At 40.2% G+C, this 24508-nt stretch overlaps 1 pseudogene; it reads left to right on the top strand.

Annotated features, from left to right (window-relative positions):
- The first annotated feature begins 598 nt into the window (after positions 1–598).
- Positions 599–23400, top strand: LOC116058593 (annotated as a pseudogene).
- Positions 23401–24508: the final 1108 nt, after the last annotated feature.

The raw sequence follows: 24508 nt of genomic DNA, 5'->3' as shown, positions 1-24508 counted from the left end.
CTGCGATGTAACCCTCCGGGGCAAATGTTCACCAATGGCAAAAGATTGTTGTTTCCATCAGTCCTTACACACAGAAACATGGGAAAATAGGGTCCAGGTTGAAAAGAAAACAAAGTTACCCTTACAGGGTTCCACATTATGACAAAGGATTTCTAGGGAGGTCGACTTTTCTGTTAAAGAGTGAGATCCTTTTTTAAACATAAAAACATCCGCAAATCACGTTCGCTAAAGCCACCAGACTCCATGTAATAAACAGTCATTTAGCCTCATAAAATATACCTCATTCAAAGTCGACAGAAACTAAATAAAACTATGAAATTTTCATTTTGCTGGGGATGTAAGGCTAGAAAGAAAATGTATCCACTGATTTACAGATATCTCTTTCATGATGTAAGTCTATGGGGAAAAGTCTTTTTGGGTCAGAGGGGCAGCAGGCCTGCTCTGACACAAAATACATAAAAGCGTAATGTATTTCTAGCAGGCCTTTACAAATCGTACTGTTGAAACCCAAATGAGTAAGAAACCTAATCTTGTCTGGATTCTCTGTCGGCTTCTCTTCGTATCATACTTTCTTAATCCTTTGTTGCCGAGTTGAGAGATGCCAGTCAGCAAACAGGAAGAGAACATAAAGTCCCCTGACCCAATCAGCAGCAGTGGGTCAGGATGACCTGACAGCCTGGCGGTCGAGGTCAGAGGAAGTTCCTGCAGAGGGAAACAGCTTTCCAACATCTCAGTTCATCTTTTAACTAAACCTCTAACCCTGACAGCATGAAGGATCTTAACATTCACATCTGTGTACACATGATGATATTAAATGTTGATGTTGGAATCAAAAAACTGTTAACTGATTACATGTCGTGAAGTAAAAGTATCTGAATCTGAAATGCAGAAAGTTCAAATCACTTGTTTTCTGCGTGATGGAAACACAGAATGTCCAGAAATCAGACGCAGAAAAACATGTTTACTTTAATTACTGTAAAGCAGCAGTCAGAGTTTAGAGACCAGCCTCCATAACACTCTGAGCTCATTTAAGATTATTCAGCTGCCAACAAACAAAATCAAAGTGTATCCCCAAGAAGAAAAAGTACTCAGATCCTAACTGAAGAAAAAGTAGATATACCACAGTCCAAAAATACTCCTGAAATGTTACTGAGTAAAACTACAGAGGTATTATCAACAAAATGTCCTTAAGTATCAAAAGTACTCATTATGCAGAATGGCTTTTTTCAAACTGTTTTATTATTATAGAATATTATGTTCTGTTTTTACACTAATGAATACATGTTAGAGTATTTAATGTTCGTCAATGTGGCTCGATGGTGTTTAGGCCCCCAACGTCAACTTCAAGGCAGCGCTGCAACCGTCGACTTCAAGGCACCTACCTTAACCCTAACCCTACTAACCCTAACCCTAACCATAACCATAACCATACCATAACCATAACCATTGCCTAATCCTAATGCCTTCCAGGCAGCGCTGGAAGATTAGATTACATTAGTACTGCATCATGTCATATTATTGTATGTAGAACGTAGCTTAAAAAGACTAAGCAACCACTAACGTCTAAGCGACTAATGTCTTTGACTTTGGTCCAGTATTGAGCGAGAACGCTGTAACCGGCCGGCCGTAAACCGGCTGCGATGTAACCCTCCGGGGCAAATGTTCACCATCAGTTTCCGTCAACTAAAAAGTGCTGTTTGAAGGTGCGCAATTGCCCATTAACGTTACATTTTAGCTTGTTTTTGTAGCTGCAGCAGTCTGGCCTAATACTGGACCAATTTAAAAGATTGTTGTTCCATCACGTCACTTAGAAACAACACATGGGAAAATAGGGTCCAGGTTGAAAAGAAAACAAAGTTACCCTTTAAAGTTTAGTTTTTTTCAACCCTATTTTCCTATGTTTCTGTGTCTACGTGACTGATGGGAACAACAATCGTTGACATTGGTCCAGTATGAGCGAGATCGCTGCAGTCGGCAGCGGAGAAACAAGCTACAATGTAAGTTAATAGGGCAATTGTCAGCTTGTATTTACCTTCACAAAAGTGCTCGTTTTACCACAGACAGGCTCAGATTATATTCTAGTGTCTGACAACTTTATTGAAAGGATTTCTAAGGAGGGCGACCTTTCTGTTAAAGAGTAAAATCTTTTTTTAAACTTAAAAACATCTGCGAAATCGCGTTCACTAAAGCCACCAGACTCCATGTAAATATACAGTAATTTTAGCATCGTGAAATACACTTCATTCAAAATAAAACTGTGATAATCTGTTTTGAGTCGTCTTTCCACTTTTCCAACCATCACAAACTCTAGTTTTGGTTGAAATAAACACATAGTTTACAGATACATTGAAAATATGTTGGCTCTATACACACTAAAGTATTGCTTTTCTAATGGAGTCTGGTGGGTTTAGCGCCAGCGACTTCAGAGCGTTTCTGGTTAACAGGTCTTAAAGAGGTTTTAAAAGGCCTATTTCTGTAGGGATCTTTCCATAATGTTGTCAGACACTTAGAATAATCTGAGCCTGTCAGTGCAAAAACAGAACTTTAGTGGACCAAATACGTTACATTGCAGCTTGGTCGTGGGCTGCCAGTACAGCGTTCACGCTAATACTGGACCAATGTCAAAGATTGTGTTCCCATCAGTCACTTAGACATAAAATCACAGGAAAATAGGGTCAGATTGAAAAAAAACAGTAGTTATCCTTTAATGTCACTGCTGATCAGTAAAAGTCAGAGTGTCTGTTTGGGGTCGAGGTCACTCGTGTGTGTGTGTGTGTGTGTGTGTGTGTGTGTGTGTGTGTGTGTAAAAAGGGGAAGTAGTGTGTGTATATAAACTGATGCTGAAGTTGATCTCATTATTATCATCTGATCTGACCATCAGAGACTCGACAGACAGACCAACTTCTCCTCCTTCATCTGAGCGGTGAGACACACACACACACACAACCACACACACACACACACACCACACACACACACACACTCACACTATTGTTACTGCAATTTTAGCTGGAGATGCAAAGAATAACGGTTCATTTTTAAAGTCTATCCATTTCGTCATACATACTTATCATAAAGTACTTAAATAAACTGTGATTTCATTGATGTTCCGTTTAATTTTACAGATTTCTCTGTATATTTTTGAAACATGAAAATATCAAAAGATTACAAATATAGACTGGGAATTTACATGTCCATGGTAAAAGGTGTATTATCAGCTACATGTACTAAATTATCAAAAGTAAAATACTCATATGCAGAACGGCTTCGTGACTATTTCTTATCTCACATTTTTTAAACAGAATGTAGAAGAAGATATGAAAATATATCTTGTGTTTAACTATGAATTCACGTCTGGGAATATTTTGTCCACGTTTGAGCATTTGTATATTTGTATAAATAGTCCCGTGCAGAGTGACAGTGTCTCTGTGGGGCTTTATGATGACATCTTATAGAGATATAACGATACACTCAACACATCATTGATACGATTCACGGTTTAAGTTCACAAAACCATTTACTCAGGATTTCTCTACAGTATGAGCTGCAGACAAATGACTGAAATATTCCTTTATTTATAAAACAGTGATAAACAGCTCTGAGACACCAATTTTACTGACGCTTTGGCACTTTTTAAATGCTTTTTGATGCTTCATTGTTTTTTCATTAAATGAGTCTCCACCCTTTACCACTGCAACATGAGAGTGATGAACACAGTAATATCATAATTATAATTCGCTATTTATAATAGAGATTTGATTTACGCCGACGATACAATCTCTCGCGTTGTTTTAACAGGTAACAATGACTGACAAATTATCCTTTATTTTTTATCGAAATAAAACAAATTACTGAAAAAAATATAATTAGATTTCTAACATAGAAAAAGGTTAACAGTGAAATCCAAGTAGATTAAACATAGGCCATTTAGAAATGTCATTGCGATTCATTTTTTTGTTAACGGTTGCAATCTTTACACATTTTTTTTTGGTTTTAAGATATTTTTGGGCATTTTAGGCCTTATTTTATAGGACAGCTGAAGACATAAAAGGGGAGAGAGAGGTGGAACGGACACGCAGTAAAGGGGCCGCAGGTCATTTATACATTAGAGGAGTAAACTCTATGATATGAGCGCGCGCTCTACCAATGAGCTACCCAGGCGCCCACATCTTGACACATCCATGTTGATTTTTAACCGATCACCATATGCATCGGTACATTTCAATATTCAAAGTATTATATTTATGTTTCTGCATTAAATATAGTTTTCTCTCTCTGTGCAGTGACTTCAGTGAAACTCCGGCCATCATGTCTCTATCAAAGGGGAAGTCACACAACCACAAGGGGCGCTACACTGAGCCGGTACTGCACCACTGACAACAAACACTTACATTTCAAAAAGAAGAAGGTCCACGGCACTCTTCTTGCAAAAAGTTTAAAGAGCCGGTTACACTTTACTTGAGGTATCTACATAAGAGTGACATGACACTGTCATGAACGTGTCATAACATTATAAACAAGTGATAAACGTTTATGACATAACACTTCTTTTAGTGTCATTGGTTTTTGTCATTAGGGCTCATGTGTCATGACTTGTCATGACAGTGTCAGTGTTCATGACACTGTCATGTCTTATGGTTCTGCATGTCACATTGTCGCAACATTTTTGTCGCTTTTAAAAAAGTTTTGTTACTTATCTAATGTTTTTGTTTGTTATTTTTTGGATGTTTTTGAATTTTTTCTGACATTTTTGTCACTCTTACCACGTTCTTTTTTTCAATGCTATAAATTTTTAAAAAACACCCAAATTCAATTGAAAGTAGTGAATGATCATTTATTTACATGCGAAGAGCGATGTATGGAACATCCACGTTACTGACAATTGGTGGAAAGAAACCCATATTTTGAAATAGAAACTTTGAAAACTTGAGGGTTATCGATTAGTTGTTTGGTCTATAACAAATGTCAGAAAATGGTTTGTGTTTCCCAAAGCCCAAACGATGACGTCATCAAACGTCTCGTTTGTCTCAAAGTCATGATATTCAGTTACTGTCAAAGAGTTGTGAAAAAAATATATTCACAAAAATATTCACATTTAACAAGCTGACATCAAAGAGGTTTACTTTTATAAAACTCAAACCAATTCATTGATGATCAACATAGTTGGCGATTAATGTAATAGTTGACAATTAATTGATCAATCGATTATCTTTGCCGCTCTACATGTAAAATTAGCTCCAAGTTGATGGACTACAACATGGAATTGCTCTTACATGTATTCATTACTCTCTTTCATTATTATTTTTGTGTTATTGATCTTTAGGTGTCGACTTCCAACCTTGGGCATTCAGGAGAAGATTTCCCACTGTTTGAGCCTTTTCCTGACGCTCCCACAGCCAGAGCACCTGCTGATGCCGGCGGTAGATCCATTTCATGTATCATGTTTTTATCTGTCTGTGATGATGATAATAAAACATTCTCTGATCAGTGATCAACAGCATCAGCTTCCTCCACAGCGCTGCAGAGGAGGGTCTGGCTAGTCCACACAGCATTCCGGGATGGGAGGAAAAAACACGCTCTGGTTATTGGCATTTCTGTACAACAATCACAATCGTCTTGGGCGGTGCTGAGCTCCGCACGGAGCCACGGCGCCTCTGCTAATAGCCTCGGGAGGAACTTGTTTTGGGTGGAACGTGTGTTTGATCAAAGGTGTTTTAGTCGTGCAACAGGAAAACTCAGATTGGACAGATAGTCTAGCTAGCTGTCTGGATTACCCTGCAGAGATCTGAGGAGCAGGTTAACCATAGTCCTCATAAGTCCACCGCAGTTTAGAACGCCAACACAAAGAAAGAGGAAGGTGACGGACATCCGGCCGTAAAGAAGGACATCCGGGGGGTGGAAATAGACCAAAGCATACAAACATGACGTACTCTGCCCTGTATCCTCCCTCTCAGCGTATCTGTCGGTGGCAGAAGGTTGACATGTGTCAGCAGACGATACGAACTGCAACACACGACGGCCTCCTACAACACCCCAACCTGGTGGTCCGCCGCGGTCAGCAGTTCCTGGTGAGAGTCACCTTCAACCGCCCGCTGCAGCAGAGAGACGACTTCCAGATGGAGTTCCCTGATTGGTGAGTTTCATTCAGGGTAGGACACAGATTTACAGGTTTTCCCAGTGACGTTTTTCCAAACATTCCCCAAAAAAGACTTTACATGTGTATGCCAACGAAACATTAAAACCTGTAACGGTAAACAACCATAACATTTAAAAATAATTAGACAATGTAAATCAGGCTGTTCTCAGGAACATTGGTATAGTAACACACTGTAATCTATGTCATTCCATGTATTATACTGTATGCAGCTTATTGACTGCTGCTGTAGAAGACTCTGGACCACATAGGGAGGGGTTCGGGTGTACGGTTTGGGCAGGGGGAGCGGAGTTTGTGTCCCACGGAAAACTTTCACCAGAAAACGCGTGTTCGCGTCCTGGAAATCTTTTTTCTAATCTTAACTATTCGATTGGTGTCTAATCTTAAACTGTCGATGCCGGCTCACAGTCACCTTGTCTCGCTATTTGAACCTATAGACCGCTAAACTAACTGTCACCTGACTGGCCAACATCACTGTAATTTCGTAGGATGAATTCTGGGATGGGACAACAGATGTACAGATTTTTCCCGTGTATCACAAAAATTCAAGAATAGACTGTGAATTTACATGTGCATGCACAAAAGAACAAAACAACCTGTAACTGGAACACCATGGACATTTCTATTTGTTTTTTTACTATTCTATGAAGCATTCGTACATATACTGTAGCTCTGAAAACTAATGCATTGTAATGTCCTCGTATTCCACGTATTTATTACTGTATGCAGCACTGCATGCAAAAAAAATCTTGAATAGGTCCAGTTATTGAGCGACAATGCTGTGACCAGCAGCTGCGAACCAGTGCTGCTATATAACCCTATGGGGCAATGTGCATCGTCAATTTGCGTCATTAAAAGTGTGTTTTTAGTATATAAGTGTCTGACTATACAGTATGGAAGGATCTCTTACAGAGAGAGCCTCTTCTAGTGTATAAAATCTCTTGTTTAACCAGAAACAACTCAAATTATACTATCCTAACCACCAGACTCCATTTAAAAAAGCAATACTTAGACATACATTGAGGGTGCATTTGCCCGATGGGACTTACACCATGGTAGCTTGTTTCACTACAGACGACTGCAGCGATTGCTTAATACTGGACCATGTCCAAGATGTTGTTACCCATCAGTCACTTAGACACAAAAACAGGTTGAAAAACAAAGTACCCTTCAACTAGTTGTTTGGTATCTAAACTTATCTGTCTTCGCCGCATGACGCTCCCTTTTGTCAACTAAACTCAACTGCAACGCTGCTGAAACGACATCAGCCCTGTAGCCGGCTCCCAGTCCACCTTTTCCGCGGCTAACCATATACGCTGTCACACGTGACGCACAGTCACCTCACGTTGCCATAATTTGGTAGGATCATCATCGCATGGTTGTGCATAGTTTGCGTTCCGATATCATACCAACCTGTGTCCTGAGCATGTGTTAACTGTAACGACACTGCACACTACATGGTTTGTGCATTATTAGGTAGCTCACAGATATTGAACAGGTCACTAAAAGTAATGACTATACAGTTCAAATGATTTGCAAAAATGTATTAACACACCACACACACACACACACAGAGCTGCTGTGTGACAGCTGTTCCCAGACGGCTTCGGCTTGATCACAGGAATACAATGGTTTACGGTCCGCAACGTAATATTTCTTTTTAATTCTTTTAACATTTATTTTTCAACACCATGTACCAGTTATCAAGTATAGTACGCTTTTAAAGTTTTTTAATGTGTACGCTCCATTTCTGGATTTTCGTCTCCTTGTATCCTTTCCTCATCACTAAGCCTCGTCCTCCTCCAGGTGAAAACCCTTCGGCCAGTAGGGGCTCCCTGGTGGTGGTGACCTTCAATTCCGTCCTGGAGGCCCGTGGTCGGGTCAGATTGTGGAGAGTCAGGGTGCAACTGTGACTCTGGGTCATCACGCCGACGCCCGACGCCATCGTAGGGAGGTTTCGTACGAACGTGGCCATCGTCATGGCCACCGCATGCAGCGAACCACAGGGACGCCGCCACCGACGTGTACGTGCTGTTCAACGCCTGGTGTAAAGGTAGAACTCCGTCACTCCTCTCTACTGTCACCTGAGAGTCACCATTCAGATGTTTCTGTCCTGTCTAGAAAAAAAGCAAAGATTTTCGAGTAGTTGACAACCATAAATGAATCGCCGTTTATTGGGTTAATCGATTAATCAGTTTGAGTCATTATTTATGAAAAGAAAGTAACACTTCTGTGTTGGAGCTTGTTAATGTGAATATTTTCTAGTTTCTTCACTCCTCTGTGACAGTAAACTGAATATGTTTAAGTTGTGGACAAAACTAGATATTGATGATGTCATCTTGGGCTTTGGGAAACACTGATTGACTGACATTTTTTCCCCATTTTCTGACATTTTATAGACCAAACAACTAACCAGTTTAATCGAGAAATTACAAGACTTTGTTACTGTATTACGTCAAATGTTCATGGCACTGTACTTTAATTTGTTAATACATTACAGAATTAAATGTATCTTTTACTCCGATACATTCGATACTCCGAATAGATCTGGACCACTTTGGACTATCAGGGATAACAACTTGATTTACAAGGTCTTACACACATCTACTTTGAAGCATTAGAGCTGAAAACAGAAACTGTGAGAGATTCAAGCAATGAAGCGACAAATCTCGTTACATCAAAATAAAATCAGAAGAAATTCCATTAGACTGCAAAAAGCAGGTTTGGTGATCATTGCCTCCTAGATTGCGAGTTAGTGCATGCTCCCTTCCAGTTGGTTATGTAATGTCCGTTTGTTGCCAAGCGCCAAAACCATAGGCCAAAACCAATAGAGAAGAGGAGGCAGTATGTAACTGATAGCGTCATGGAGCACCTGCTGCAGGCTCTGCAGCCAACGTAACAGGCGATGACCATCCCAACGACAGTGGTGACGGGATGGGTTTTCTTTTACTTTTAAAAGTGAAGTATATTTATTAGAACGTTTATTTTGGTACCTAAGTACAGTAATATAAGATACTAGTTTATTGAGAGTTTGAGTGTCCTGTGCGCGTTTCAAGAGTTATTCAGGGAGATCTAGGAAAACTTTTAATTAAGTTTATTCTCATTTTCACAGAGATTTATTGTTGTTTTAATTGACATTTCCTGTAAATTATGTTTTCAAAAAGTTTTTGAGAGAGTGAGAGCAGAAGGTTTCTTTCAGTGCCTGACTGAAGGATGCAGTGTTCCTTTATGTGTTGAGAAAATTCTTCTTTTTTAAGCTAAATAAAGCCTTCAAAAAGCTTTATACTATGAAGACTGATGCAACACAAAACACACACATACACAAAACTCTTCTTAATTCTTCCTTCAAGCGGCTTCATGTTTCAGAGAATTTCATTTGAGAGTTTAACGTTTTGTATCTGATAGGGGTATTAAAAACTCTCGGACTGTCTCTCTTTGCAGATGATGCTGTGTTTCTTCCTAATGAAGCTGAGCGGAACGAGTACGTCCTCAACGACCATGGTGTGATGTATCAGGGTTCATTTGATGCTGTGACAACCTGTGACTGGGTTTATGGACAGGTTAGTCTGGATCAACAGAGGCACCCGGCCACAATAAGCCTGACAAGCCGGATATCCGGTGTGTGTCACTTGGAAAACTGTGCGTTACCGATTGTATATACCCTTTAAAAAAATCACAGGCGGCTCTGATTGGTCAGCGTTTACCCATCTGCTCTCTCTGAGTCTCTGCACCATCATTGCAGCCAGGAAGCTGTAACAGCACTGTATAGCGGCACTTTTTTACCTATTCACAGTATAGTTGTGTCTTCACAACCGTACGTTTCTGGCGACAGTTTCTGATACGGGCTGTGTGCATTTCTCTGTGGTTTGAGTGTTTGAACCTTGACTGCTTTATAATTAAAGAGACATCTTACTTTATAATATGGGAACTTTAAAGAAATACAAACAACCCAGAGCATTTTTTTCCCTCCTATCCCAGAATGTATCTGTGTTTTCTTACTGCAGTTTGAGCGCGGCGTTTTGGACGCCTGTATTTACATCCTGGATGCGTCTAAGATGCCGATCAACGACCGAGGCACATCATCAAAGTGATAAGGATGGGATCCGCAATGGTGAGAAAGAGACTTTTACATGCCTGACATTTTTGCAGTTTTAGTTCAGCTAGCTTGGTCCAGAGTGAAATATCTCAACAGTTGTAGGATGGAGTCTTAAAAAACTTGGTTCAGACATTTCTGATCACCCAGAGAATGACGCTGATGATTCCCTGACCTTTCTCTTCCCCTCAGATTACGCTCAGGACGATAATGGCGTGTGTGTTGGGAACTGGAGTGACGACTACTCAATGGGCAGGTCCCCGACATCTTGGACGGGCAGCGTCCAGATCCTTCTGCAGTACCCAAAACCGAATCCCGGTCGGCTACGCCCAGTGCTGGGTGTTTGCTGGAGTCTTCAACACCTGTAAGAGCATGCACTGTTTCCAGGATACACTTGTCAAGGTGTTGTGTCAAGACTTTCAGATAACTTTAAGTGTAGATGGCCTACCTAACAACCAAATAGAGACCCAAAACAAACACAGAGGCTGCAAACAACTGCAAAGAGACAAAACTACCAAAAACTGACTACAAAATGACCACAAAGTATTGCAAAACAATCACAAACAGACCTAAAACAACCACAATGAGACAAAAACAACTACAAAGTGACACAAATGAGTACAAAAAGACTGGTCCTGTTTCTTTTGTGTAAAATCTTTAGCTGAATAGTCACTACAACTGAAATAAATGCAGTGGAGTTAAGACTACAATATTAAATAGATTACATATAATTTGACTTCTCATATATATATTAGGGCTGTCAAAATAAATTAATTAATCTGAGAAAAAATAACGCGTTAAAAAAAATAACGCAGATTAATCCATTCCATATTGACATTTGACCTGACATTTGTTCTAGCCACCATTGGACTGTAAAATGAAGGAGGGAGACGAGAATGTGCTGCCTGGATCATTAACTGGAACATTTACTTATAAAAATCTTCTTCCTGAATAGGGTTGGGTACCGAAATCCGGTGCTAATATGGCACAGGTGCCTTCACGACCTGTATCTACCAGACCGAATAGCAACGCGGATTTCGGCGCCTCATTTCGGGGCAACTGATATGTCTGTGCTTCTCTCTGATGCTCTGAAACAGACGTTACAGGCAACAGAAACATCGCAGCAGCTAACGTTAGCCTACCGCTAGCTAGTAGCTGGATTAAACATGGTTACAATGCTGACAGCTAACGCTAAACGGTGTAAAGTTTGACTGTGTTTTACTGTATAGGATTCAACACCGGGATGCAATGTGCAGCTGCCATTGTTGGAAAAACACAGACGGTGCGTTCAATGACACTGGTAACCTACAGCGTCGTGGTGCATTCAAAGTTGTTGTTAAAGGCCCTTTTCCCATCTGGTAGTAGTTTTTCTCATTCAACAGCAATTTACTAGTGAAATAAGTTATTGTTATAGTTATTACATTATTATTAAATCATTTAATTTGACCATATGGCCTTAGCAATAAACAAGCCTTCTTTAATGTTGCCGACTGTTGTTTAGTACCCTCTTTTTAACTTTCTTAAAAAGTATCAAGGCACCGGGCAAAAATGATGTATGCGATTAATTTAGATTAATTAATCACAGACTATGTAATTAATTAGATTATTTTTTCTATCGATTGACAGCCCTAAAATATATATATATATATATATATATATATATATATATATATATTTATTTTTTTTTACTATATTTAAATGGAGCAGAGGCATGAGTGTGTTTTATGAAAGTGACACACCATTAACTATGTGATTTTTGTTGATAGCATGAAATATTTGATGATTTGAATATTTCATATCTCTGCAGTCCTACGCACCCTCGGCATCCCGGCAAGGACCGTCACAAACTTTGTTTCAGCTCACGACAGCAACGGCAACCTGAAGATCGACCTCATCTGCCTGCCTGATGGCTTGCCGGACGACCAAAACACCAGGGACTCCATTTGGTCAGTCATCCCTGTTGCTAGGAGACCGCCAGGCCAGAAACTAGTCCATTCGAAATGTCTCAACTGTCCTGTGCACATTTTGACAAAGTCATGATTTAAACCAGAAAGAAAACCTCATACACTCCAATAAAATTACTCAAGTTTGTACTTAAGGAAATGTACTTTGGTACTTTTCACCACACAGACACAAAATGACTACAAAGAGACTCAAAGAGACTACAAAGAGATACAAAGAGACTACAAAGAGACAGAAAGTGACAGAAATGTACCACGAAGAGACAAAAATGACTACAGTGAGACGCTAAATAATACAAAGTGATGCAAACGTCTACAAATCACAGACACAAAAATATCACAAAGAGACACAAAAGGACAACAACGAAACATAAAGAGATATAGAAAAGTCACAAACTCACAAGTAGCAAAAAATGGACACCCATCCATCTATCGTGATCCACCTATCCGGGGTTGGGTCAAGGGGGCGGTAGCACCAGCAGGGGACCCCAATCTTTCCTTTCTCGAGCCACATCAACCAGCTCTAACTGGGTAAAATACCTTACATTTGTACTTAAGTACAGTACTTGAGTAAATATTTTTTCCCCCAATGGAACCATGTTCGTAGATATGGCCTCTTCCTGGCACTTAGATAGTCCAAATACTGCAGTTTCTTTACCGTGTAAGGTCTGTGACAATTACTCTTTTTTGGAGGGGAGGGTAATCAGATATAACATTAAGGTATTAGAACATGTGTAATCTGTGGTTTGGCTGACTAAACACATGTACAAAAAGGTGTACTGACAGCACGTCTCTGTAGGAACTACCACTGCTGGAACGAGGTGTTCATTAGGCGCGACGACCTGCCGCCCGGCCTCGAAGGATGGCAGGTGGTGGACGCCACGCCCCAGGAGACCAGTGATGGTAGGCAGACAGACACAGACAGAGCAAGACGGACGGATCAACAGATAGCTGGACGCTAAACATGATGGTTGTTTTACAGGATATTTTCGCTGCGGTCCAGTTTCAATGATAGCCGTCAAGGAAGGTTTGCTCTGTCACCCGTTTGACGCAGGGTTCGTCTTCTCTGAGGTTAGTTTCTTTCTTTATTTCTTTAAAGGCCTCATGCAGTGAAAAATGCATGTTCCCAGTGTTAAGCCTGTATCCCTATGATACATGTTCATTTATCTATTGTTGTTTTAAATTTGTAAAAAAAAATATACATATTTTTACATTATAATCATGGTCTGTTCTCTTCCTGTGAAAAGTTTTAAATGTTTGATGACTCATCCTGCTATAATGTAACCCTATAGGGCAAATGATTACTATCAGTTTGTTTCACCTAAAATGGCTGTTTTGGACACTGAAAGGCGTTCCCCCAGCCTGCCTATGGTCCCCCAGTGGCTAGAAATGATGATAGGTGTAAACCGAGCCCTGGGTATCCTGCTCTCCCTTTGAGAAAATGAAAGCTCAGATGGGCCGATCTGGAATCTTCCCTTTATGACGTCATAAGGAGGAAGGTTACCTCCCCTTTCTCTGCTTTGCCCGCCCAGAGAATTTGGCCCGCCCATGAGAAAGAGAGAGACATCATGGCTTTCAAACGAGCAAAGTGGCAGTTGGTCAAGGTCAACACTGCCTGTGTGACCCGTCACTTAGACACAGAAACATACAGTGGCGAGAAGTCCTCTGCAACAGATAACAGGCTTTCTTCCTGTGGTTTCATGTTAGCTGCTGTCACTCTGGCGGGGGAGGGTGCAGCATAACGCCCACGCAGTGCTATTGGTTACTTTAAACGGCAGTCAACATCCGAGACAAGTCCCTCCCTAGCTTTGTGTTTTTACAGGAAACGCGTAAACATGCGGAAACAAGTGGTGTTCTGGCTTCCATTTCATGAGGCCTTTAAGAACAATCAATGGAAGAAGTAATGAGATATTATGCTAAGGGGAAGGGTAGGAAAGGGGGTATTGTGGTTAGAATGAGGGAAGTACTTTTTGCAAATCTTGGAATATTGAAATATTTTATTTTACAGATTCCATCTTTGGGGTAGATCCGATTTCATTTCTATGTGTAATCTCAAATTTTTCCACGTCTAAAGGTTTTTCAATTGAAAGGGTATTACTTTGTGTTTTAAATGTTGTTTTGAATTTTTTTTGCTTAATATCTTTCTTTACTTACTTTAGCATGATAACTAAGCAATAACTCACGATAGGCTGAGGTAAGTTGTGATTTTATCACAGCTAAGGGGTGTTGTTCAGCCGGACGCACAGCCATTACGTATGGCAATATGAATTTACATTCCTATTCCAATATTAAATATTTTAATAACAAACAATTTCACAATGGAACAGGCCCTCCTGGGCTGCCTGCACATACCGAGGCAGCTGCTGTGGAACGCAGGTAATGTTAGCTTACACTAGCAGCTAGCATAGGCTATTTTTTTTTTTGCTGACGCCAAAGGTTCTCTAGAACTAAAGAGAACGCATTACCTGCTGCACCAATGGTATGAAACGCTACACACTTTCTGTCACCTAAATTGGCATCATAACGGTGTTTCCTCCAGGTGAACAGTGACGTTGTCTTCTACAAGCGGGATCGCTACGGGACTCTGACTCAGTACTGGGTGGAAACGGATTACATCGGAAAGGCTGTTTACACCAAATCTTTGGACAGCAACTCACCAAACAACATCACACAGAACTACAAGTACCTTCCAGGTAACACACAGACACACATTTCAAATTACAAAAATGAGACTTATCTTATTAGTCGATATTAGTCGTTTAAATGCGTTTAAAAGTGAGAATCAAGATCTTTATGACATGGAAACACTACCGTTTTTGTCCACAGGGGATGCCAAAATAAACACAAAATGAAAGTTGCTTGTAGTTGCTTTAATGGCAGGGTTAGTAATGTTGAAAAGCTAGCAAGATATGAAAGTAGCATCTCCTCTGGGCTTCCTCTAACCCCTCCCCCCGCCCACACACAGACATCCATGAGATATCACTTTCCATTGCCATGTCTGTTAACCGCAGCAATGGCAACTTTTGCTGAGTTTTCTCCTCCATTAGCACAATGTTTTCCTGTGTGTGAGTAAAGTACAAGTACGTTAAATTTGTGCAGCAGCTGTGTTTGTAGATACTGCGTCTTTAATGTGACTTCATTAAAGACTTGAGGGGGTTGGGAGACGTTGGAGTCGGTGGTGAAGTGATTTCTGTCTGCAGGTAGCGCAGAGGACCAAAGGACTAAGGACCGGGCGAAGGAGTACGGCATGGAGAGTGATCAATCCGAGCTGCCTGAGATCACACTGTCTATCATTATTAACGCCAGACAGGTAACACACCTGTCTACACGTCTGTCTACTGAACATTATGGGTGTCATGATTTCAAATCGAAAATTTATCGAAATTAACTTTTTTTTCGATTAACAATATCAAAGAAGGATCGGCGATTCCCTGTATTTTTTTCTCTATCCACCCCCGCCAACTTCGCATGTCTAGAAAAACAGACGTAGCGTAGTGTATCCGGCTGGTAGCATGCAGCTAAAGACACAAGGTAAGGGTATCTTAATGGTAGCCAGCAGCTGCACTTTTCCAGACACCATGGCCACTGCCGGAGTCAGAGATGACGGAGAAACAGCAGAACTTGAAAATCCTCCTGCTTCCCTGAAGTCCCCTTGTGGCAACATTTTGCCTTTCCTGTGTTAAGTTATGGAAACAAACAACGAAGGTAAAGCAGGTGGGCTCTGACAGGACACCATGGTGCATTCAGGTGCACTTAGTAAACTCAGAGAAACTCATACTGTTGCTGCAAAGTACCCATCAAACATCTAGTGGCTCTTGGTGCAGCATTGCCATAACTGCTGAAAATGTTTAAATCAAATCATATATATATATATATATATATATATATATATATATATATACACACACATATACACACATATACACACACACACACATGTATATGTGTGTATATATATATATATATATATATATATATATATATATATATATATATATATATGATTTGATTTAAACATTTTTATTTCAGCAGTTATGGCAATGCTGCACCAAGAGCCACTATATAGAGCTGCATATTTTTACATGTAAATGGATGAATTAATTTATTTCAACCAAACCAGCGTAGTGATTTTAATGATTTTAGAGATGTTTCATGTTAAACAAAAAGGATCTTGCTCTTTAACAAAAAGGTCTATCTCTGTAGGGATCCTTTCAATAATGTTGTCAAGACACTTAAAATAATAATCGGAGCATGTCAGTGGCAAAAACAACACGTTTTGTGGATGGAAATTGACGGTGTGCATTTGCCCATTAACGTTACATTGCGTCTTGTTTTGAGTCTTGCTCAATACTGGACCAATTGTTGTTCACATTTGTCTCTTAGACACAAATACATAGGAAAATAGGGTCCAGGTTGAAAAGAAATTCAAAGTTACCCTTTAAGTACAAATTCAATGTACTTATACTCTCCACCCTTCTCTCCAGGTCAACCTGGGTCAGGATGTCAACCTACAGGTGGATTTCCACAACAACAGTGATGTCCCCAAAACCATCCAAGCTAACCTGGCCTGTTCCGTCATCTTCTACACCGGAGTTAGAGCCAGTCACTTGAAAAATCACAACTTCACCATCACCGTGCCGGCCAATCAGAGTGAGCGATGTCAGAGAGGAAATAGTATTATGTGGTTATTAGAGATAACCTCTGTTACAATCTGTGTGTGTGTGTGTGTGTGTGTGTGTGTGTGTGTGTGTGTGTGTGTGTGTGTGTGTGTGTTGCAGTGAAGAGTGAGCTGGTGAAGCTCACAGCTAACGAGTACATGCCGTATTTGGGCACCCAGATCTGCCTGCACTTTATTGTTACTGGACAGATTGAGGACGAATCAGTGACCGCCATCAAAGTGCTCGAGCTGAAGATCCCGACGCTCACCGTGACGGTAAGACTCGTGTCAGGGTTGAAAATTGGCCAATTTCCCTCTTTAAGATTTAGTTTGGTGTAAGGTACTTTGTTGTGTTACCTCTGTTAATGAATCAGAAGTGGTAAAATGCTGTAACGAGTGGCCGTTGACTGCGTTGTTCATTAATAAAGAGAGACGTGCAGTGCCGTCTTGGTTCCGACATCGGACGCCCGGGTTTCTTTATTTTATAGTCGAGCCAGAGTATGGGCGATGCAATAAACCCTCGGTTACATTAGAGCAGCGCCATTACAACCATAGGGACACTGGCGTTATTTTTTTTACAGTTGATGTTCTCGGCGTGTTGTTGTTCTTCTTCTTTTTCTACTACATCTTCTTCTGTGATTCCAGCTGAGTGGCTTGCCTCAGGTGCGGCAGCAGATGTTTGCCAACGTTACCTTCACCAACCCCTTCAACTTCGCCCTGAAGGACTGTAGGCTGGCCATGGAAGGAGCTGGAGTCATGAGCGAGAAGAGACGTCTCAACAAGTACGCGCACACACACACACACACACACACACACACACACACGATATATATATAAGTGAAGTCAAAACACCTCGATCACTCCCTGGGGACTGTCTGCAGTATAGGTCATAAGTCGCGACCCCTCCATGTTAGCCGATGGGACGTGGGCCAAACTAAAAAAATCAAAGTGCACGTCAAATACTTTTTTCTAGAGCTGCAAAGGTTAATCGATTAGTCGTCAACTATTAAATTAACCTGCAACTCTTTTGATAATCGATTAATCGGTTTGAGCGAAACATTCTCCAGATTCCAACTTCTTCAATGTTTTCTAGTTTCATCACTCCTCACCGTCTTAGAGTTGATGGAACATGGACCAAAAAAAAAAAAATCAAAGTAAACATCAAATAACATTTTTCCCAAAGATGGTTTTTGTCATTTTAGGTAGTTTTGATCACGCTGATGTTTGTTCATTTTTCTCATCAGTTTGGTTTTCATAAGGGCTGTCAAAATGAAAACGATAACGAGTTAGAGCAAATTCCTTTCAACACCACCACCATTTTTTTGACGCAGGATTAACGCATGCTGTTGAACTTAGGCCGGTTACACACTGGATGCGTCGCGCAAGCGTGTCAGCTGCGTGGCGTGTCCGTTTTTATTTCGGCTCCCATGTTAACAGGTTAGAGCTTACACACTGCCTGTGTGACACGCGCGAAAACGCGTGCATGCTAGAAATAGAACCGACGCCTATTTTTCACGCAACACGCAAGCGTGTTGGAAGCGTTTCCAGGCAACATAGAATAGGAAAAGATGTTTATATGTCCTTTAGACACGAATATATATTAATAAATGACATGTTGATGTTTGGAAGTCTCTAGGTTTTGATATAAATGCAGGTATCGCTAATCCTTCTTTTAGGGATACATGAATTTAAGTGACTGTCCAGGTATACCTAAGTTAAGCTAATGCTAGCTTGTGTCAGGTATAGTATTTTTTATTTAGGTGATTAGTAATATTTTAGTAAGATGCTGAAAATGCAGTTTGTCGTGTGTTATCAAAGCAGCAGCTCGGAGGCTCGAGTGGTCTGAGTGGCGAGTCAATCCCCATAGACCCCTATGTTAAAAAAATCCAAACTTTTACAGCACAAATACACACATTTACAGACTGGTACAAAAAAAACAACTGTTTTGGTTTCTATTACATTTCCCCCTTTGACATTTCATGACAACTGTATGAGGGTTTTTTTTTTAAGTTACTCACCCATTTAAATTATATTAAGGCTTAAAGTTGTGTTACTATTAGAGTTGAGCCGGATACTCGGCTGAAACGAGTATCCGGTACGGATAAAGCACTTTTGCCGAGTACGAGTATTATACGAGTAATACGAGTCAATATCTGTGCTCGGATTGAATAAAAATCCTCATTGGGTAGTTGACTGTGTCTGCGTTCTGTGATAGGCTAGTCGTCACAGCGCCCCTCCCCTACACACACACAGATTTATTGTGTTGCTGTGTCCCGCTCTGCTCACTCACACACAGAACTCTGTCTCTCCCTCTCTGTCTCTCCCTCAGTCACTCAGGTTCGCGGGTCTTTTCCGTTAACGTTAGGGTTTCTTCAGCTTCAGGTTTGTTTTTTACTTCGGTTTGTAGTACTTACTTATTAACCAGTAGAGTTCTGGTAAACGTGGGGTTTGTTCAGACGTGGTGCTCGGTAGAATGCGACTCGCGTTGCGTCTCTTCCTGTCGGAGATTTTTTTTCTTTTTTAAACCGTCAGCTGGCTCTAAACAGATCTGAAAAACAGCGTCGGACTATTTGATCCGTAGAACACAGTCCCCCCTGCCCCCCTCTCTCTCTTTCTCTCTCTGTCTCTCTCTTACTCACTCACACACACACTCTCTCACACACACACACACACACACACACACACACACACACACACACACACACACACACACACACACGGTGTGGAAATAAAAAAAATAAAAAAGAACCAAAAAAAAAAAATCACACTGATCATAAAAAAATTAAAAGTTAAAAAAAGAAAGTTATGTTGAGTATGAAAACTCTTGTTCATTACATTTTACTTCATAATTGCAACCGCATGTGTTGTATTCATTGTTCTTGTTCTGTATATAGTTTGTTTGTTATCGTGATCAAAACCATTGATCTGAAGCTCAATGCTGATGCTGTCATGTAAATAGTTTTCTAATCAGCAATAAATATAACAATTTCTGATCAACCCATATCAATTGCATGCTTAAAATAACATACCGGTTAAAGCCCCGCCCATTTCAAGTCAACCCGGCCCACTTCCGGGTTAAATCCTGCCCACTTCCGGGTTAGGCCCCGCCCAGTCCGAGTACAGATACAGATAATTCATATGGTTAACAGATACAGATACAGATAATGCTGTACTCGCTCATCCCTAGTTACTATCGACACAAAATAAGATATTTTGCTAAGAAAAGCTGCATTTCCCATTCAACCAAGTACCCTGCATCATAAATACATAGCATTTTTAGCAAAGCAAAATGCTTAAAAATCTTTGAAAATGTACCGAGAAATGATAATTTTAATTGTGGATAAAACTCCTGCCTTGATTGAAACAGCACGGCATATCTGTCCTAAAATTGTGGCCGCATCTACATATTGCTCTAATGAACAGCAGCGGCCAATGTGGTATCTATGTATGTATGTATGTATGTATGTATGTATGTATGTATGTATGTATGTATGTATATATATATATACATACATACATACATACATACATACATACATAGATAGATACACATACATAGCAGCGCCCGTATCCAGGATATTTTGGCTTCCCTTTTGTACAGTGAGAAGAAGTGGAGACGCGTCGTCCATCTTTATATACAGTGTATGATCTTAAGCAAGCGGCCCACAGTTGAGGCGACCCAATTGGTAAACCAAATATTTTCATACATAAATTTGTTAATGTCTTCCTAAACTAACTTTAAAAAGGTCAAATGTGAGTATATTATGGAGAAATAAAGATATATGAAATGTTTATATTGACACATAAAAGCCTCTTACATGGCAAATGTCAAAATCTCCTGTAAGAATTTTTTTTTTTCACACTGTAAAATAAAACAAATTTAAATTCAAAACTACATAAGTTTAACAGAATTATTCTGTTTTATTTCATAGATTATATATATACATATATCATATATTATATATATTATATTTACATGCCCATGGTAAAAGGACATGAAAAACCTCAACATTTTTATTTTCCCTACCCGGAATATTTAGCCTTGACTTTTGTACAGTTGGAGGATGTGGAGACACATCGTCCATCTTTATGTATACAGTCTATGGTGATGACATGTTGTGGCTGTGTGTATTTATACCCGTGCACCTGTTTGTGTTTCAGAGTCATTGAGCCTCATGCTTCGATCTCCTGGAAGGAGTCGTTCATCCCTCGGCTGGCCGGAAAGCGCTGCATTGTGGCGGTGATGGACTGCAGCAACCTCTGTCATGTAACCTCCCCACCTTCCTCTCTCATATTACAAGCTGTGGAATGACACTACAATTACTCAAGTACTGTATAACATAACTGTGTTCATGTTCAGACACTCTCCGCGGCAATTGGCCATATCCGAACACATCGGCGCTCATCAAACAGTCAAATATATGTACAAAAACATTTGCATGTCTAATTAGTATACAAAGGTGACTTTGATGAGAGACAGCAGTAAGAAGGCTTGGGCGAGGCTCAGGTGGCGCTGTAACTTTACATTCAGCTTTTACTGAATCATTTGGAGTTGCTGAAGCATGCCATTTCATTGTGAAGAACAGAAGTACGGTCCTGGACATGTTGACATCATTAGTCACGTTTCCATCAACATATTTTTATGCACATTTTGAAGTAGCGCATTAGAAAATGTTGATGGAAACGGCAAAATTCAAAATTCAAAAAAAAAAAAAAGACTCAAATTTGCTAAAAAAGTTTTTACGCTTGCTTGAGGTGGTTTTTGCCTTTTTAGAATAGGAGTTAATGCGCAAAATGGGAGATGGAAACAGCTTTGCCAAATAAGTTGTGACGTAGCGAACATGTAACTCACATGACTATAGTCCCGGTATCGATCGGATGGGGGAAGGATCGGGATATGGGTCCCATCCAGTGTGCCGTACACTTGTGGCACAAGGTACGTGGTGGAGTTGCTGTGCGCTATAGCCTGTGCCTCAGCCACGTCGGGTAAATTGACGAATTGGTTCAAGAGCTTGAATGGTATGGCCCTGCACACCGCGTATACACATGTCTCACTGACACCAAATGTCTCTGCCACAACCCTGTATTCTGCACATGTGCCCAACTTGTCCAATGCTACCTCTCTCCATTTAGCCAGAGAACTTAGCTTCTAAACTCTTTGATTTACTAAGCCGGTTTGCAATCTACAACCAATGCGTAACGTCAACTTGTGATGAAACTACGCTTTGCGTAAGTCTAGTTTATTCGCTCGAAACCAGTTGATGGAAGCGCTTCTAATTTGCATTTTCTTTAAAAGTTAGCTTAAAATTCGCTTGACAATTAGATGGAAACATGACTAGTGATGTTAATTGGACGACTTGTTAGTACGGTTATTACCCCCGAAAAACCAGCAGCGCCCAGAAAGTGTTTACAGCGGGGAGATAGGGGCGTCCGAGTACGGCCAAGGGTAGCGCGCGGCTAATTCCCCGGTGTTAGCTTCCTTTGGTCGGCTCTTGTCTTGTAGACAAAACTAAAGTAAATGGTTGAAATGATATTCCCTTAGAAAGGTAAGACGGTACAATTTAGTTTTACACAATTAAATGAACTGAAAACATTACAAGATCATTTATATTCGCATTCAAACAGATATTTGGATAGAATGTTAGCTTAAAAGTGTCTGAGAATCAGGGGCGATTTCAGGGAATCTGCTTAGAAATGGAGAAAATATGGGATAGGATAGAATAACAATGCAATTTTGCAAACGTAAAACATCACATTCATTATTAATTTCGCTTGTTTTCATTTTCAACTAATTGTGTATCCAAATGCAAAACACATTTTCTATGGGCTCTTAAAAATTTGGATAGTCAAAACATGAATTGTGCAACAACGGCTGGGAAGATTTTTTCACAGTACCGTATAAAAATGAAGTGCACATACATTAACAATAAACTTGCCTCAAACTTCAACAAAGAAAACCTGGCTGTACGCAGTTTTCAGATAACAGGAAACAGAACAGAATTAAAATGCAATGCACAGTATATATATATATATATATATATATATATATATATATATATATGTATGTGCAAGTGCTCTACAGTGAGTTCAATATGTTTCTACTTCTAAACTGGCCTCAAAATTTCAACAAAGTACACAGTTGCCATACAATGTGTGTTTAAAGTATATATCCATTTACCAAATGGAGAGGCAGCGTTTGGCAGAACAGGCAGCAAAGTGACAGTACTCTGATCCAATGGAAATCAAATTTGTCAGATTGACAGCACTCTAGCCCAATAATATTAGAGTGGCACTTCTGCGCATAGACACAGTTCTGTTGAGTACAAATGTAAAGTACTTGTACTTTGAGTATTTTCCATTTTATGCTGCTTTATACTTCTTCTCCACTACATCTCAGACTGACATATACTTGCCCTGTTGTGTTTTTTCAGCTGAGGGGAGTTGCTTGTGTCAACATCACGCCCTGAGATGATTGGTTCACAGAGCTGTGTGACCCCCGCCCCTCTCCATTTCCACTACGCCTCCACCAATCACAGCAACGTCTTTGATGATTTCATTTCTTGTTTGATTTCAATTTACGCAAATCCCAGGAAATTCCAAGCTTTGATATTTTTGCTCCACAGACGGAGGCAGGTTGGCGTGAGATTTTAAAATGAGTTTAGCTAGTTTAGTGAGGAAGCTCAAGGGTTAAAAGGTCATATAGAGGAATAATAATACATGATTTTGAATAGCTTTATTGGGCAAATTTGAGAAATTTGAGGATTTTGTTCTTGATAAAATGAGATTTAAGAACTAAAATATTATTATTAATCAATGCTTTTGAATCAGTAAACGTCTCAGAGAGTCTCCTCTCAGTCTGAGATATAAAATCTGTTTAATCATCATTTTAATGTTTGGATGAAAATACATTGCGTGTGATTGTACTGTAGGCTTACTGCCGAACCTTTTCTGCTAACAGTAAAAGCATTTTCAAAACCACTGAAGGTGTCACAGAACATTATTTCCACATCCACCAAAATCATTGAGGACGAGACAAACTGCAGTTCAGTTTCAGTATTTTTTAAAGAACTCACTCCAATGTCAGTTACAGCTGTGGAGGAAGAACTCGGCAGTGGCGGAGCTAGAAAGTCTGGTGTCCTGGGAAGACGGTACGCAGGAATCCCCCAAATGGTTGAAATTAGACACATTTGTAAATCTTTACATATCTAACCCTAGAACATAAACAACAGAAAATAGACATTAACTGAAAACATGTTATTTTACTCAGTGATATGACATGTTATGCCACTGAACTGCAATTTATATGGAAGGAGAATAAAAACATAGCATGTGGTCCAGGGGTAACTGCAGGCCTACCCTCTTCATCCCTGTCATCTCCCTCTGCCTCCTCCTGATCACTCCATTCCTCTGTCCCTCTCTTTTTCAATCTGCAGCCTCCTCTTCCTTCTTTTTTCCACTTTGAACTTTACTTATTTCATCTCCTTCTGTGGCCTTCTCCTGCGCTGACCTGCCTGACCTCTCCAGTTTACTGCCTTCTCCTTCTTTACTTCCCTCATTCTCTTCCTCATTTTGCAATATCCCCACTTTTAGCTTTCCTTTTCACTTTCGCTTCAGCTAATCTCTCCAACTGTACTGTGGCCTGC

The sequence above is a fragment of the Sander lucioperca genome, chromosome 24 (genome assembly GCF_008315115.2).
Source record: "Sander lucioperca isolate FBNREF2018 chromosome 24, SLUC_FBN_1.2, whole genome shotgun sequence".
Lineage (NCBI taxonomy): Eukaryota > Metazoa > Chordata > Actinopteri > Perciformes > Percidae > Sander > Sander lucioperca.
This window is presented reverse-complemented; position numbering and strand designations above follow the sequence as displayed.